Source organism: Triturus cristatus, chromosome 3_1 (genome assembly GCF_964204655.1).
Source record: "Triturus cristatus chromosome 3_1, aTriCri1.1, whole genome shotgun sequence".
Taxonomy (NCBI): domain Eukaryota; kingdom Metazoa; phylum Chordata; class Amphibia; order Caudata; family Salamandridae; genus Triturus; species Triturus cristatus.
The window spans coordinates 493,816,803-493,833,261 of record NC_140583.1 but is presented as its reverse complement, the minus strand read 5'-3'; the positions used below and the strand labels follow the sequence as shown (position 1 = coordinate 493,833,261).

The window sequence follows — 16,459 nt, the reverse complement described above, 5'->3', positions numbered from 1 at the left end:
ATATTCGTCTATGCTGGGGCAAGTCCAGGCCAGGTGCAAGAAGTCCGCTCCAGGAGAATGACACCTGTCGCAGCGATCGTCATCACGTAGACGGAATCTGTGCATCTGGGCAGGAGTACAGTAGAGGCGATGGAGAAACTTGTAGTGGATGATGCGGAACCTACTACTAGACGAGATCATTTCAGTCTGCGAACAGCAGAACCCCCACTGCTCCTCCGTGAGCTCAGTGCCAATCTCGGCCTCCCAGCCCGCACGGGACTGCAGCACCAGGCCCACGTCCCGGTCATATATCCCCCGATACAGTGCAGAGACCATATGCGAAGGAGAAGAAAGCATATTATGAAACGGCTCCAGAACTGGAGGTTCACTCGGATATGCCGGTAACACTTTCTGTAGCCCACTTCGGAGGCGAATAAAGGCAAAAGTTTCCAGGGGGGTAGGGACAACGTCCCCGTAGAGGAGCGGGAGATCGCAAAATCTACCAGCATGAAAGAGGTCACCCCAGTTAGCAAACCCCATCTTCAGTTTTATTCTCCGGAACATTTCTTCTCCTAGAAGCGGAAGAGCCGGGTGGTACACCAGGGGCATCAGTGGGGAGTAGAGAAACGACGACCCCAGACGATCCGCGATCGCGCCCCAAGCGTGCGCCGTGGCCTGCACAGGGTTGCGATCCGCACGGGACGATGGAACCTCTGCGAGGACTGCCCCCTCAAGCGGCACCGGATCCGCCAACCAGTGTTCCACCGCCGTCTGCGGCATGAAGGGCAAAGGTCGATACCAGTAGTACGCATAGTGCGCCTGAGCACAGTGATAATAAAGTTGAAAGTCCGGTATATCGAAGCCGCCCTGCCCATAGGGCCGAGTAAGGACCGACCACCTGAGCCGAGGTCTTTTCCCCCCCACACCAATCGGATAAGCTCCGATCTTAATTCCCGGAAAAAAAAACCGCCCGGGTGAAACGGAATATTGAGGAAGAGGTAGAGCAGCTTGGGGAGCACGACCATCTTTATAAGGGAAACTCGACCAGCCATGGTTAGGGGCAGGGTCAACCACCGGGCCACATGCGAGCGTATGGCCTCGAGCGTCCTGCCATAATTCATACGCAGCACCTCCTGCCGGTCCCTGGAGACCCACACTCCCAAGTATTTCACGCTCTCATCGCACCACTCCAACGGATAATCAAGTGGAATTTTCTCTATACCATTCGTGAGGGGGAAGACCGTGGATTTGCCCCAATTGATGTGAATTCCCGAGTAGAGCGCAAAGCGGACAAACTCTCGAAGGATGGGGTTCAGATTCTCCCGCGGATGCTTAACGTAGAGTGTGAGGTCATCTGCATAGAGCGACAGCAGGACCTGCCGTTGCTGGCAGCGCAGGGAGGCCGCGAGATAGTTCTGCCGGAGACGGGACGCCAGGGGCTCCATCGCCAGCGCAAAAAGAAGAGGCGACAGCGGGCATCCCTGTCGAGTACCCCTAGTCACCCGGAATGGAGCTGAGACTCGGCCATTGATAAGAACCCTCGCCTTGGGGCTACAGTATAGTATCTGAACCCACCTAGAAAACGCCACAGGCATACCCATATTTTGAAGGATCAAGTGGAGGTAATCCCACTCGACCGAATCTAACGCTTTGGTGGCGTCCAGGAAAACCGCCACCAAAGCAAGAGAGGAGTCCGCATTATTCAGCACCGAGAAAAGCGTCCGCAAATTGTGGGATGTGGAGCGGCCCGGAATGAAACCCGCCTGATCCGGCAGTATCAACCCCCCGACCAGAAGGTTTACCCGGTTCGCCAGCACCTTGGCCAGGACCTTCACATCACTGTTAATGAGAGAGAGAGAGGTCTGTACGAGTCACAGCTATCCGGGGGTTTCCCCGGTTTAAGGAGAGAGACAATGAGCGTCTCCGACATACTGGGCGGGAGGGAGCCAGTCTCGTTAGCCTCTTCAAACACCTCACGCAGAACCGCTGCGAGCGGGTCAATGAAAGTTTTATAGTAGTCAATTGGGAAGCCGTCCAGGCCTGGGGATTTTCCCGACGCAGTCTGCATGATGGCTTCTTTGATCTCATCCAAGCCTATAGGAGCCGCCAGTAACTCACGTTGGGCATTCGACAACCATCCTAGGGTGAGCTCAGACAGGTAGTCGGTCATCTCCAGGGGCGCTACCCGTTGAGTTGTGTACAGGGCGGAATAATGAGACACGAAGGTAGACAGTATGGAGGGTGTGTTGTGCTGCAGGGCCCTGACCTCCAATATGTGATTAGTGCCGCGGGGGGGGGGGGGGCGAACCGCCCCCGCCAAGAACCTGCCGGGGCGCTCCCCCTCCCCATACGCGCGCTCCTTAAAGTGCTTACCACGGAAGCGCATCTCCCTCTCAGCCGCAGTCTTGTTCTCTTATTATAGTTAGTGACTTTTGTCAAGTGAGTTATTTGACAATAATTGTACAACAAAAGGCTGAACATGTTTCAATTTTTTTTCTAACATGACATTTAAACAGCTTGTAAATGAAAAGTACAATTATTTTTAAATATATTGGGAACTACGAAATAACTTAATTTTGTAATTCAGAAGTTTGATGCAAACAAAGTTTACATAGGAGCAAAACACATCACAACACTTTACTTGGTGACCTGCAAATGACAAATATTTGCAGAAATTTGATTTTAGACTCTGTATAGTTTTAAAACCACGTCTGTGGGCAGTTCAATGTAAAATCTGCTAATTGCAAATTACAGTGCACTGCTACTTTATGCTTTAGTTACAGTTTTTAAACACAAGTTCAGAAACATTACTTCCCCTGCACTGATGACAATGCAGTTAATGAACTGAGGCGGGTCAGTGGTTATATGTACCCTTTATGTGGCTAGATTTGTATTGTATATGGAGCACACGTTTAGTCTATTAAACTAAACAAGTTTTCTGTACAGCAGACATGCCAAACTTGTGTATTTGAAGGTGATCTCATGTGATAAAGAAGAAAATGGTATCTCAGTGAATTAAAATACTTGCCCAGGATCACACAATTTGGAACCACTTTATGGGTCAATAGCATAATTGGGTCGAGTATTATTCAAGACACTAAACCTGCAGGTCTAGTAACATTTTTAGGATTTTTCGAGGCCTGATTGTAAATGACAAATGCATTTTACTTATGTGTTAATTAGCAAAACAGATCAATAAAAGGCATTGTAATTTACAATGCCAATAACTTAAACTCTTGCAAATGAGAGACCTAGTGCATTGCAAATGCCTGTTTCCATTTGCCAGTAACACTGTCCATATTTTGAGTAATTCTTGTTGTGTGCGTTTCCATGCACTGCTTTGTTAAATGGATTTATCAATGTATTCAAAAGAATTTGCATCTGTACATGTTGCATTTGCTGCTCGACAGTCTGTGCTTGCAGAGGCAGGTGTGTTCGTTTGTAACCTTGACCTGTTTGTAGGCAGATATCTGTGGTTCTTGCTTTGATGGTTGCGGCTTCAATAAAATCCAGCTGTGCTATTTTGATGACGGCCACGCCTTTGCTCTAAGTGTAGTGGGTCTTTTAACTTCACTTGTAAATTAAACTTCGGCTGACTTTGTCTCGGCACGCAGCAGTTTCTGTTCTCTGCTATGATTGTCACTCCCGCCCTGAGGCGTATTTGTCAGGATTTTCTTGGCATAAACTTGTGAAGGTTTGGGCGTGTATGCAGAGTGTGAAAAGGGGTATTTGTGTCGAGTTTCCTTTCGTATGTGAATATGAAATTCGGTAAACCGTGACTTTGGTATGTTTTCGGGTATAGTTGTTTATTCACTATTGTTTCATGAGATATGTACAGCAAGCACCCTGGGGTCTCTGGGCAACTATGAGAAACTGCTGATTCAAGTCCTTGAACTAGCTGAGCTGTTCAGAGAGGAGCTGTTACATCTCTGTGGAGTGTCATTCACACTTCATATCCAGCTGGGTGGTTCCATGGCAAAGCCTGTGCATGTATGTTCACAAGCTCAGGTGTAGAGTTGAAGCTGGCCTGCACGTAGGGATGGCTGCGTCAAGCAATCGTTGCCTTTTTGTAAAATTCACTTTGTAAATTGACTATCTAGTCTTTGTGCGTATGCACTCATGCTGTACTGTAGCAATGTTTGCATTCTCAGATGTGTAAGTAATTGGATTAAAATTAGCATCCTGCTGCTGGAGTCTGTAAGCAAACATGCCAGAGGCACATTTAGAAAGTGCAAATGTAATTTAAGTGGATATCTCTGTAAAGACTTGCTGGTCTGAGTGGTATTATATCACACTTAACAGTATAAACATTACAGTGGGAGACGTGCAGAAGTACAGAGTCTCTGAGACTAAAAATACAGGATTCAGCCCCCAGTCGAGGTCAAAATCGAGGTGTAGTCAAAACAAAATGCTTTGGAGCTTTTAAAGATGGTGTTTGCATGAAGATCTGTCGGCAGGGTCCAGACTGGTTGGTATAGATAATTTAGAAGTTGTGTGGGAGTGTCTAGATACTGAATCGTGGAACGTCTGCTGTGTGTTTGGTCTCCTAAACCTATTGTTAGAGCATGCAGAGGTGTGGACTTGTTTGAGGGCCCAGATGTGTATATTTAGAATTGGTTAGTCTGTGTGGGCCTGTCGGCATGCACGGCTTTGTTTGAGGATGTGACGTGCAGCATGCCAATTGAAATCTCAATAAGAGTCCGTGCAGGAGTGTAGGTAAGTAATTGTATTATACTTGTGTATACTTGCGTGCTTAATTGTGTGGGTGTGTGATCCACGTCACATTCTACAATCTAATGCAAATGTTTGCATGCAGGGGTTCTTTAAGGCTTTTGGTCTGTATTCGCACTTGAATTGTCTGTGTGGGTGTGGCCTTTTATATAGGTGTTTTATTAAGGTGTGTGTGTGAGACTTTACCTCCTGGTTTGGTTTGTGACCAGAGCGTGTTTACATGCACAGATGTAGTTATGTTTGCCGACTCGGGTGTATATGAATAATTGTATTGTGTGCCTGGGTGTGTCGTTTGGTATTGATTTGTGTGGTTTTGTGACTTTGACTATGTGTTTGATAGTTGAACCCTGGTTTGTTTGCAGGCAGAGGTGTAGATATGTTTGCAATTCCGTGCAGGTCCAGGTTGTTGCTGGCTGGTGACTCATGCATGAGCTGTCCAGCCACATGCATTGTTTACAGAGAGTCCTCTTAATACACCAGCCTGATCCATATTGCACCACAATGTGGTCTCCTATTCGCTCTTGCATATAAAATTCATTCAATAAATGTCATGGGGAAAAATAAAGACTGGAATACTTAAACTGAAACGCAGTGACGTCAGCAATGTAAAGTCTCATTTTTACAAAGAAGATCTCATTAGAACTCAAATACATTAAACTTGTCAATATTGCCCTGCTGGGCTCGTAACACCTTTGCAGGTTTAAAAAATATATTTTTTTATTGCAAGTAAAAAGAAAAACAGCACAGTACAACATCCTAGAGTGCAGCATCAAGACACAATCAATCAAAATTACTCTCCTCGATAAGCTCCTGGTCCCCTCCCCCAATACTCCGCTGAACCCGTAATCAAATTACACAATAGTCGCAGCAAGTGTTTGTATCTGACTGTAAACATCAGCTACCATAGATGTAGGTGGAGCACACAGCCCCCACGGCGGTCATTCCATTCCCCCCCAATTGATAGTCCACTTAGCCAGGCAGCCCCTGCTTTCATACACCTCCCTGTCCGCTCGCATGCACCAGGCTAAGTCCGGCTTCCAATTTCCCAGTGCTGGTGGTTGTACAGCCTTCCACGCGTGAGCAAGATTGTGTTAGCCCACCAGTAACCCCAAGGACATCCAGGTCTGGTCCATGCGGGTGAGGTCAGTTTCCTCCCATATGTTTACCAAACACCATTTTGGGGAGAGCTTCACATTGCTCCCACAACTATTATATTAACAAGCCACCACTGAAACCCTGTTTCTCTATATAGCTGGGCAGTTCCAATTCATGTGATAAAATGTACCTGTTGGCCCACATTGACGTAGACAGTGTGATGTAGCTGCTCTGCCTATCTTCACTAGGGTAGTACAGGCATAGCAGCACATTTGGAGAACCTTCAATTGTACTAGATGGAATCTAGAGCACATGGCTACTTCCCATGGGGATGCCAGAGCCTCTGGCCACTCGTCATCTTCCAATCCACCAAGGTTGCGCTCCTAATGTTCCTGAAGGCTCACTAGGGTGTCAGGTGAATTATTAATGAGTTTGCGATATGTATGGGAAACTGCTTTGTTGGGCATATAAACAGTCCATAATCTATCCTCAAGTGGGGAGAATTCAGGGAGTTCCTCTCCTTTTGGCAATGCTGACACAGGCATGGTGGATTTGGAGGTACCGATCCGCCTCAGTAGGTGCCAGCTGATTTTCAACCTGCAAATCCGTGAATGGAATTACCCTGCCCCGTAGCCGCAGGCCACCCACTTTTCCAATTCCTAGAAGATCCCACTTATTGAAACCCGGTTGAGTACCCAGTTTGCCCAGTTGCGCAGTATCCCATAGGGCAGGGGTCTTCAATCTGTGGGGCGCGACCCCCAGGGGGGGCGTGGACTCACATAAAGGGGGTCGCGCATTCCCGATCGCACTCCTGCCTGGATCCGGAATCCAAAACGTGTGCTCTTTGTTTTGAATTCCGAAGAGTGCATTTCAATGTGCTCTCTGATTGGAGAACATCGGAAAACAAGGCTTCGAAGAACTGGTGAGTCAGCTGCCTCTTCCTTTCTCCACATCCACTATGCCCTACTTTTCACCCCTCAGACATACACACATACACCCAGAAATGCCAACCCTCCCGATTCCGGCGGGAGACTACCGATTTCAAGGCTAGTCTCCCGCCTCCCGATCCCTGCAAGCAAAAACCCGATTCCTCGGGGTTTCAGCTGACAGGGCTTGGTATTGTGTAACAGGCTAATTTTTCCAGCAATAGTCAGAGTGGCGATGCAGGGGCTCTAGAAGGGGTGAAAAACCAACACAGCCTCGTTGGCAAGTAAATGGTCTTTTAAAGACCTGTGAAGTACTTGGGGGGGGGGGGGGGGGGCTGTGTGTTTGCACTGGAAGCTGTTTCAGCCCGGGCTGAAACACGGGGGGAGGGGGGGGATGCACTGCCAGCAACTTGCCAGGCCATTGCACAACACTTGCATCACCTGCCATTGCCTCCATGCTTCTGAAAGGTAAAAAAAACGTGCATTTGTGTTTCGAAAATGTCCGATCCTGCAGCAGCACACTTCCAAAGCCCATACATGTCAGCTGCCTGTTACCCCGCCTTCCTCCACATCCACCATGCCCTGGCTTTTCACTCCTCAGACACACACACAAACATACATGCACGCACACACGCACCCATTCTTATTTACAAGAATTCTCCTAAAGATGTTTCCCAGAATACTTTATTCCCCCTGGAAGATTTGTTCATTTAAAACAATCCGCTTTCTACTGCTGATGGCACTGGTTACATTTCCACCATCTCTCTGTTGCTACCCTCACCCCCTTTATTTTCACTCTCACCCTTTCCCCATTAATGTCTTTGGTATTCCTCTGCTCTGCCCCTGCTGTTGCCGCTCTCCTGTTTCCGTTTTTGTCATGCTGGCTTGAGGAAAGCCCTCAAAGGCTATCCTGGGCTCCTGGTGTTGGGGGTGTGGGGGGGGTTGAGTGAGGTTCACTGGGGGTGAGGGGGTGCTGTGCCTCCGAAAGTAACAATCTTTTCAAACAAAAAGAGTTTTTTGAAGACAAAACTAGCCAGTTCCAGCACAATTCAATCTTGCGTTATCATTGAGTATTCAACACATGAAATAAGAAGAATACAGCCAGAGGCATCACGTGTTGTGTGCACTCGGATCCGAGCTCTCAGGGGGCTAGGTGAGTGTCTTTTACTTTTTTTCCGAGGCAGGGTTGGGGCAGCGCAGCTGTGGTGGCAGCTGCAGGTGCTCTGCCCCTATTAGAAATGGCACTGCCATCATGCAGCTGACAGTGGGGGCCGGAAGGGGTCAGGGGGGCTTGGAGGGAGCATAACACTGAAGGGATGAATGGGAAGAGCCCAGTCTGTGTGTGATTATTAGGTATTGAGAGACCGGGCCAGACATACTTTAATTGACAGATGAGAGGGATGGAAGGCAGGGGGTGGGAGAAAAGAGGCGTGAGTGAACTGCTTAACTCAGCACAACACCTCCAGGGTTTTAAGGGACCACTACTGCTCTCGGCCAGGTGAGCTTCTAATGTGCCGACATGTATTCCTGTGGGGTGGAAGGCCCTTCACAAAGGTTGACTAGACATCTTTCTGTTGTTCATTCCTGTATTTTGGTTATAAACTGGTACTGATGAGGTGAAATCTTGCCCAGTCTTATTGTGTGTAAAAAAATGTCAAAATAATAAAGCAATACTACCCCAAAATATGCTTTATCACATAACATTATTTACATTTTCTTACCACACAATTTAGTCAGCCCTGCCTCATAATTTGGTCAATCCCTGCCTCATAATTTCAGTTGCCCTTCCTATAGGGCAGTCTGGAGGTGCTCAAAGGGCTGACAAGTCAGGTCAGTGAGTGGGTTGTTATTTTTAGCTGCTCGCTGGCCTGTTTTCTGGTCTGGTGGACTGTATCAATCTTGATTTCTGTGCTACTACCACAAATACTGTCTGCAGGAAGCGAAAATGCATATAGTCTCCCATGCCTTACAAAGCACTTATATAGCTTGGTCTTTATAAGTTTAAAACTGCCACTTAATTTGGTCCTCCCCTGCCTCATAATTCAAGTTGCCCTGCCTATAGGGTAGTCTGGTAGTGCCCAAAGGGTAGCCAGTCAGTGTGTGGGCTTTTTTATGGTCAGGTGGAGCGTTTTTACTCTTGATTTCTGTGCTACTTCCACAAATATTTTCTGCAGAAGCACAAATGCATGCAGTCTACCATTACTTGCAAAACACCTATACAGCTCAATCCATTACAGGTTTAAAACTGCCCGCTTTACAAACAAGTGACTCTTTTTTTAGATCTCATATACACTGCCCTCACATGCAGTAAACTTCTTTGTCCACTCCGTGCTATATCCCTTATAGCTCAGTGAGCTCCAGTGATGAGTGAGAGGGCAGGCGACATTTGGTGGCACTAGTGGAAGCAAGTGAGTGTCAAGCATCTACAAATTGACCGTCTGTCAGGAGAAAAACAGGCACACCCATCACATTAGTTCAGAAATGTATCGTCACCCAAATAGGTTTTGTCAAATTATGCTTTGCTTGGGAAAAATAAAGTATTGTTGTGCATTTTTGGGCAATTCTTTTTGGAGACTTTATGTTTGAACTGAGTAGTAAGCCTGTGACTCCAATTCACAGTCAGCCACAAACCTTTGATTTGCTAAACACTGTTTAATAATATTTTCCCACCATAAAAATGATTTGCTGTGGGTACTTCGGGGCGTTTATTCTTGTCAATGATGAGGAGTACCAAGTTCTAGAAATTTTTGTCCGGAGGGGGGTCCTCAAGCCAGAAAATTTTGACAGGGGGGTCTCGGCATCAAAAAGTTTGAGGACCTCTGCCATAGGGGATTGACCGAAGTGATCCTGCCCAGCCAATCCTGGGAACGCAACATGTCATGCCAAAGTGCAAGAGTAACCGATGTGGGGTCAGGGAAGGATGTTGGGGTGACTGTCGTGCCTCTCCCCCTTCGCTCCCCCCAATATAGTGCTCTGAGGTACTCTTCCGTCTGCATGGGCTATCCGTCTATATGGTAGGCTGGCTCAGAGTCCAGAAGAAAAACCCAGTGTTTGATGGCTGCTAGTTGCACCGCCCTGTAATAATTTTGTTTATCCAGCAGAGCAATGCCACCATCGTAATAGTTGTTCGCTGGTTTCTTAGTAGCTATACGTGCGGGACCCCCATCCCAAAGTAATGTGCGAATTTCCTGATCTATAGCCAGAAAATAGGAGGCTGGAATCGGGTAAGGCATATTTAAGGAGTGCATTTTGGAAACCAGGCAATGCCACTAATTTTGAATAAACAGCACTTCCCACAAGTGACAAGGGGAGGGATCTCCAATGCTAGACATCCCTCATTGGGCGCTCCAATGGGGGCTCCAGGTTACTAGAGTGGAAAACACTCAGTTCTGCTGCGATGTATATTCCCAAATAGCGGAAACCCTCCTCAGCTATGCAGGTGGCACAGCTGTTGGGCAATCGCAGGGCCTTCCCACGGGGAGATTTATCCCAATTGATAGCAAACCGCGAATATCGACGGTAAAGCGTGAATACGTGTGTGATTCTGTCCAGGGTGTGAGTAGAGTCAGCAATGTAAGAAAGATGTTGTCCGCATATAGAGAAATTCTATTCTCCCACTACTCTGTCGAAGTCCTTTAATCGGAGAGTCTTTACGCACCCACTGTGACAGAGGCTCCAGGACAGAGCAAAGATCAGTGGCAGCCCTAACCTGTGCCCCGCAGGTGTTGAAACGCCGAGGACACTCCACTGTCAACAGTCACCTGAGCCAGAAGACCAGTATGAAGGAGACGCACTCATGATAGAAAACGAGGTCCAAAACTGAACCGCCGGAGGACCTCTGACATTAATGGCCACTCGACAGTATCAAAGGCTATTCACGCGTCAAGTGAGAGCACAACAGCATCTTCGCAAATCTAGGCTGAGCGACCCAGACCCTATGAAGAAGCCTCAGGTTGAGCGTCATACTACGCCCAGTCATGAAGCTGGACTAGTCCGGATGAATCAATGATTTAATCATGCGCACCTATTGGGAGACCAATAGCTGCGCAAGGATATTTACCTCTGCATTGAGAAGGGAAATAGCCCTGAGGGAGGCACAGGCTTCTGGAGGATTTTCCTCCTTGGGCAAGACAACCATACTGGCCAGTCTCTGGTTCTGGGCAGAGATCTCTTTTTACAGCTCTCGAGAAACTTCTTGAGGAGGTGAGGGGCAATCATGGATGCTGTGAGCTTGTACAGCTCGATAGGGAGGCCATTAGGACCCACTGTCTTACTGGAATACAAGTCTCGAATTGCCTGCACTCTCATCTTCTGTGATTTCTTGTTCTAGTGAAGTTGTATCCAAATAGGAAGGGGTGGGGAGATTAATATCAGTCAGCAATTCTTGAAATTCACCCACTGTAGTCGCAAGTGCAGGTGAGTACAGCTGCGTGTAGTAAGCCGCAAAGTCATTCACTATCTCTTGTCTACTCTGCTCAGGTTTCCCCATATCCCTTACTATTTACAGCACCTATCGAGATGCCCTTTCCTTTCCATCAAGCCAGGCCAGCAATTTCTCAGCCTTGTCGCCCACCTCATAGAGGTGGCACTGGGTAGCTAGATAATGCGTTTTTGCTGCCTCCAGCGCAACATCCTTGAACTCCTGTTTCAAGGCCGGGCGGTGATGCACATCTACCAGATCCGAGTGCAAAGGCAATGACTCCAGCTCCTGGATTTCACCCCTAAAGACTCCATGTGCACCCGCTTTTCTTTCCTGTGCCCCACTATGAAGGAGACCCCTTGACCCATTATGACAGCCTTGTAGGCCTCCCAAAGGGTCTGCGCCGACTCCACAGAACCTACATTGTCCTTGAAATATTGTTCCGTTGCTGTGCTAAGGTTAGTACGGTTCTGAGGAATCTTGAGATACCAGGGGCGGATTATCGGGCACATTTGGTCAACCCGGAGTGGGTTGCCATATGGCGCCCAGATCAGGGAGTGATCATATACCCACTAGCAAGATGACAGAATTCTCTTAAGTGGGGAAGCAGATGGGGCAAAGTAATAATATAATCAATGTGTGACAGGTTCCTGAGTAGAATGTGCATTGCAGCTCTGTAGGGTAACGGGAATGCCAGTTGTCTACAAGTCCAAGGGCTGTCAAAGGTCAACCAAAGGACGGCTGGTTGAGCGGACCACCGTCCTTAAGTGTCACATTGGGCCGTAGGGTACCACGTTACGCCCCTGGGCACGAGCTGAACATTCAGGTCACGTTTTATGTTGATCTGTACAGTGCACTAATCACCCGGAGAAAGTAACCAGGCGTTTGGGTAGGTGTGTGGCTTCCAAGGTACTTATACGAACTGCCAGGTCTTCAGCTTCTTGTGGAACTCAAAAAAGTGAGGAGGCTCTGATGTGTTGAGGAAGGTTGTTCCATGTCTTAGGTGTGATGTAGGAGAATGAACAACCTCCAGTTTTGCTTTTGCAGATTCTGGGAATGTGTGCGAGTGGGGCAGAGCACAGGTATCTGGTGGGTTGGTGCAAGTGTATGCATCTGTTCAAGTATTCTGGTCCTCGTGTTGCGTAGGGCTCTGTATGTGCTCTTGGCAAGTTTGAATTGAATCCTAAGATAAAGTGTGATGTGAAATATACGTTGGTTGCCATGGCAGGCTTCAGCCACTCCCACAGTGCCTGTTGGTGGTCTCTGTGTGAGGCCTGATCTCTGGGTGTGGGTCAGAACATTGTGGGTACTGGGGTCCAGAGGCCTCAAGTGCTGTTTCACTCAGTTTGCCCCACAAACGTTTGTACGCTTGGCTCACCGAGGAGAGCTGGTCGAGCAGTCTAAGCATGCTCCAGGCTTGGAACAGAGACAGAAATGACACTCATCCGACATAATGGCGATTGCCGATTCGGAGCTAATGTTTAAATACTGGGAGGAAATACAAAGCATTTAAATATAAGTAACAAAGTAAAGCAAAAGTTTTTAGCATCTCCTGAGGTCGCAATAAGAACGAGGCAGCTTTGTAATACAAAGGTGCTGAATATAGAATTATCTATGGGTAAGAAAATTGTTGGATGTTTTCCACCAGGGTGGTCTGTTCTCAAATAGACAAGAGAGCAAAGTCACTCCAAACCCTGAGGTGAAAAACATCCCTGTAATTCACTTTTTACCCATCTATAATGTTATGCTATGTACTGCCCCCAAAATCATATGCCCCTGCTTTCAACTGTTACACAGGGGCAGAAGAGTAATGGGGAAGCCATACATGGCATCTCTTCCGTGTCCAAAATGTAAAAAAAATATTATAATAATAATGGCCTTCTGCCACCCACCCCTACCACTCTGTGTCCTCTCCTTCAGAAGCTGTGCTCTGTGGTTTCCGCCGCCGCTCTGACAGGCTTTTGAGAGCCCAACAAAGAGCAGCTTAGATTTCTTTGACAACTGTTAGCTACACCATAGCAGTGAGCTAATGGGCCCTAGTGGCTTTTTATCAGAGCCATACAGAATAATAGTGGGGCTTTATTGGACAATGTTATTTTTTGGAGGGTCGATGGTGAGTTCTTTGCAGTGTTAACGCGCTTTCAAGTCTCGGTTGTTGTACTCTTGCAGCGTCCTTGAACAGATGGGCCTGACTGACTGCTATCAAACCCTACGCTGTCACATCTGCTCTGTACCCGAGTTTTTCCGCGGCCTTGGCCAGATTGTGGAATTGAGCCCAGTCACTGTAATGTTATTGAGGCTGTGTATATATTTTAAACATTTTCAAGCACCCTGAACGTCTAAAAGTGTGAACTGAGGTCCAGGGGGCTAAAGAACTGGTTTTAAAGTCGCAATGCGCCATTGATGGGGCCGCCCAGGATCCGGAGGGCAGGAACTAGAATTTGTTGGACTTTGGGAAATGGATCAGATACGCCTCCAGCTGGCTGTAAAGTCAGTGTTAAAACAGCTGGACTACTGGTGCTAAAATTGTCGTAGCCTCCACCCCGCGTTTATGAACGGTTTGCCTAGCCGCTAACCGGTGGAACGCTCTTCCCCAGGATCTCCGGGTGGAACAGTCTGAAAACCTGTTCCGGAAAAAATTAAAGACATGGCTCTTCCAGATATAGAGCCACAAATTCAACCTGCTCAATGTTAGCACTACCGTAAGCATCAAGGGCCGCAGCACGGGGACACACTAGCTAGTGTAACCAGGCGCTTTACAAGCACTTTTATTATTGACAGCTAAGTAATGGCGACTCTGAAAAGGTTTGGCACGCATTAGGACTACTACAAGTCTACAGCCAGTTTCCTACCTCACATGTGAACAGCAAGAACACTGGACCATTGCAGTTCCAGCCTGTAGGACATGCCCCTAAACACAGCCTGAAAGGGAAAATGCCTCATGCCAACAAGGTTTGAAAACATTATGAGATTGGCTCCTGCACAGTCAGTGGGTGCCAAGTGCCAAAGCAGCCTGTCTGCCAACCTAGTTGTCCCATATTCCCCATATGTTCTTAACCCTCGATGGAACAGATGTTTTAGTTTGGTCAAGCTGTTTTCCTAGAAAATCAGGACATCTGGTCCTCGCTTTTGCGCTTTGGGTAAGCAGCTTGCCTGCTATCTAGTGCCGTACAGCTCGACTCTTCCCGGCAGCGCATGGCACCAGGGCTCTTCCATTTGCCTAGGTTTAGTTACAGCTTTACGGAAAAACAGTAACATGATATGTCCCGGTCGGATTTTTCACCTAACTGGCATTGTAAAGAATATTAAATAGTTCTTACCACTGCCACTCATAATGTAGGAAGATCCGAAGGAGGCAGTGCACCCTTAACGTGTGGGATATGTCCAGTCTCTGCCAAGCCCAGGTCACGCTCATGAAAGACAGGAGGAGAGGGTCTTAAGGACTGTATGATGGGCCAGACTTCTCTAGCAGGGTTAAGCCATCTCCTGGCAGATATGCAGGTATATGTGCAAAAAATCAATTTTGGCTAATACTTAACTTCTCCATCAGAGTTTTGGCATGGTAGAAAGTCAGTGTGGAGTTCCGAAATCAGCCCAAGTGGGCTACACAGCTCTGCAAAATGAAGCTCCGTGGGCAATGTCAAGTACAAAAAGCAACATGAAGATGTGCTGCAGCGATTATTCCAGGGGGGAAACCTAATCCACATAGCACATGAACACTATCCTTGTAACATTCAAACAAACCGCTTCACCCACATGCCAAGTTACACCTCGCTACGTACAAGCAATGGGATATGAAGCACCCTTATATGGAACAACTAAGGGAAAGCGTATGCGCTTGTGCTGTGCTTGAGTAGAAACCCCGTTTCCCATTGTAGAGGTTCCAAGAGGATATCTTGCTCCCCCCCCACCCCCCCATCAAAATCTATCTTCAGGTTTGCCCCACACTCCTGACCCAATCCCAGCGCTGCTATTGGCTGATCTGTGCCACTTCACTAGAGCGTGTTAGTGGAGCACTTCACCGGGCCAGAGACGCTCACGATCTGTGTTTGTAGGTCTCGTCTGAAACAGATCATGCGTTGTTGCTCACGAGACATTTTATTGGCTACAAAAGTCTTGGAGCTTGTGCGCATTGTTTACCATTGGTTAGCTTCATCACTCTTATTTCCATGCTTGTTTTTGGTTAACACGTGCTGGCTTTATTTCGTCTTTATGTTTGTCCTTCCGTGGCACAAGGTCAAAGTACTGCTTTCATCCCCATGAGTGTCCATCAACTGCTTTCTCTTTGACGGATGCCCTATATTTCCTTTGGAGGAAGCACTCCATAATACTGCATTTGTTATCGAGCACTCCATAATACTTTATCTGTTTGTACGCTGTCTTTTTTCCGTGCTGCTCCCTTTCTTGCTAAAAGAAGCTTTGCTGTGACAGAGAGTTTCTTTTCAGGCTGCGCATGTTCGTTATATTTTTCTAAATTTTGTTGTATGACAAACATGTCCTTCCATGTTGCCTTTGCACCCTCTCTACTTCCCTCCACCTGTGTTGCCTTTGCCCCTTCTCCCTCCCTTCATCCCTGTGGCCGAGGACTCCTTTCTCCGTATCTCCATTTTTGTTTCTGCTTCAAACACTCTACATTATAGTTAGGAAAATTAATTTTCGCAGTCACTTCTGACTTTTGCTGTTTTAGTTGTATTACAGACATGATATTCCTTCATGTTGCCCTCTCTTCAACCCGTCTGTGTTGACTTTATCTTCCATCGCTACCACCATCCATCATTGTGCCTTTTGACCCCTCTGTCCATATCTCCATCTTTGTTACTGTTTCAAATGCGGTACACCATAGTTGAGAAAGTTTATCTTTGGAGTGTACATCACTTTCATTTTTAGGTCTCGCCTGACCCAGCGCATGCGCTGGTCTGGCGAGACTTTTTGAGAGGGCTCCAAAAAGTGCTACCAGGCCAGCCTAGAGCTACAGTGCATGTGCGCGGGGGCGCGCGCCGCGCTTGACCGCAATTACTTTCACTTTCGCGGCTGCACGGCCGTTTTGATGTTTGATCGTGATCACTTTCGCATGTAGCGCGGGTGTTGAAGTTGTGCATGATGTCAGTAATTTATCACATACAAGTGAGAGTGATAATTAAGATGTTTGGTGCCAATATGAATATAAGACCATGGATTAGAGCAAGTGCTTTTTCAACTTCTCGAACTCTAGTAAGGTTGGTGCGTCCGCTTCAATTGCAACGCAATTAAGCAAGATCACTTAACCTGAGCTTGACAGGTAGCATTTGGTTTGCATTTTTAAGATTAC

The 16,459-nt window shown here is 47.3% G+C and overlaps 1 protein-coding gene across 1 annotated transcript in view; it reads left to right on the top strand.

The window, feature by feature from the left end:
• Positions 1-16,459, top strand: part of ELL3 (elongation factor for RNA polymerase II 3) — a 250,716-nt gene that overhangs the window by 122,899 nt on the left and 111,358 nt on the right. The gene's annotated exons all lie outside the window — the stretch shown is intronic.